A 2,186-nucleotide genomic window follows, 5' to 3' on the forward strand; every position below is an offset into this window, starting at 1 on the left:
GACAAGCTTCTGCATGTCATTTATTATGCTAGCCGTGTTTTGAATGATGCCCAGAAAAATTACACAACCACAGAAAAAGAATTGCTTGCAGTGGTTTATGCCATTGACAAGTTTAGAACATACTTAATAGGATCAAAAGTGATTGTGTACACAGATCATGCTGCTCTTAAATATCTACTCACAAAGCAGGATTCAAAACCCAAACTCATAAGATGGGTGTTGCTTCTGCAAGAGTTTGATATAGAAATAAGAGACAGAAAAGGGACAGAGAACCAAGTGGCTGACCATCTGTCCCGGATAGAGCCAATAGAAGGGACGTCATTCCCCTCTCTTGAAATCTCTGAGGCCTACCTTCCAGAGATGCATGCTCTCTATTTTCTCTGATATGGTGGAAAAATTTCTGGAAGTCTTCATGGATGACTTCTCAGTATATAGAGACTCATTCAGCTCCTGTCTTGATCACCTGAAACTAGTTCTGAAAAGATGCCAAGAGACCAACCTGGTTTTAAACTGGGAAAAATATCAGTTTACAGAGACAGAAAAGGGACAGAGAACTAAGTGGCTGATCATTTGTCCCGGATAGAGCCAATAGAAGGGACGTCATTCCCCTCTCTTGAAATCTCTGAGACCTTTCCTGATGAGCATTTGTTTGCCATTCAGGAAACACCATGGTTTGCAGACATTGCAAATTACAAAGCTGCAAGGTTCATTCCCAAGGAGTACAGCAGGCAACAAAAGAAAAAATTAATTACTGATGCAAAGTACTACTTGTGGGATGAACCCTATCTCTTTAAGAGATGTGCAGATGGCATAATCCGTAGGTGTGTGCCTAAAGAAGAAGTACAAATGATCTTATGGCATTGCCATGGGTCACAATATGGAGGTCATTTCGGAGGTGAGCGAACAGCCACCAAGGTCTTCCAATGTGGCTTCTACTGGCCTACACTCTACAGAGATTCCCGAGAGTTTGTACGTAACTGTGACAGTTGCCAGAGAGCTGGTAATTTGCCTCACAGTTACGCCATGCCTCAACAAGGAATCTTGGAGATTGAGTTGTTTGATGTATGGGGTATTGATTTCATGGGACCTTTCCCATCATCATACTCAAACACTTATATTCTGGTGGCAGTCGACTATGTATCAAAATGGGTTGAGGCCATTGCCACACCCACCAATGATACTAAAACAGTGCTGAAGTTCCTCCAGAAACATATATTCAGCAGGTTTGGTGTTCCCAGGGTACTAATCAGTGATGGGGGCACTCACTTCTGCAACAAACAGCTTTACTCTGCCCTGGTCCGGTATGGGATTCGCCACATGGTGGCGACTCCATATCATTCACAGACAAATGGGCAAGCTGAAGTCTCTAACAGAGAACTAAAAAGAATCCTGGAACGGACTGTAAGTACCCGTAGAAAGTATTGGGTACGAAGCTTGGATGATGCTCTGTGGGCATACAGAACAGCATTCAAGACTCCTATAAGGACCTCTCCATACCAACTTGTATATGGTAAGGCATGTCACCGGACCGTGGAACTGGAACATAAAGCCTACTGGGCAACCAGATTCCTGAATTTTGATGCCAAATTAGCTGGAGAAAAAATATTATTTCAGCTAAATGAGCTAGAGGAATTCAGATTCACTGCTTCCGAAAATGCCAAGCTTTATAAAGAGAAATAAAAAAAGTGGCATGACAGAAAGCTGTCATCTAGAATCTTTGAACCAGGACAGAAGGTTCTATTGTTTAACTCTAGACTCAGGCTATTTCCCGGGAAACTGAAGTCCCGGTGGAGGGGACCATATGTGATTACAAGTGTATCACCATATGGTTATGTGGAGCTTCAAGATATTAATTCTGATAAGAAGTTCATTGTTAATGGACAGAGAATCAAGCACTATCTTGAAGGCAATGTTGAGCAAGAGTGCTCAAGGCTGAGGCTAGATTAAAAACTCAGCAAGGTCCAACTAAAGACAATAAAGAAGCGCTTGCTAGGAGGCAACCCAGCCATGGGGCATCACTTCCTCTAAGAATTTTGCCCTATTCTTGATTTTATTTGTTTATATAAAGTTCACTGATACTAAGGTAAAGAGTCAATTGTATAAGTTCACAGGGTTACAGAAGGATTCTGCATACAAAACAGAGAAAAAGAGCTCACTGGCAAGAAAACGCCAGTAATAGTCTGTTT

The sequence above is a fragment of the Arachis ipaensis genome, chromosome B04 (genome assembly GCF_000816755.2).
Source record: "Arachis ipaensis cultivar K30076 chromosome B04, Araip1.1, whole genome shotgun sequence".
NCBI classification, from domain to species: Eukaryota; Viridiplantae; Streptophyta; class Magnoliopsida; order Fabales; family Fabaceae; genus Arachis; species Arachis ipaensis.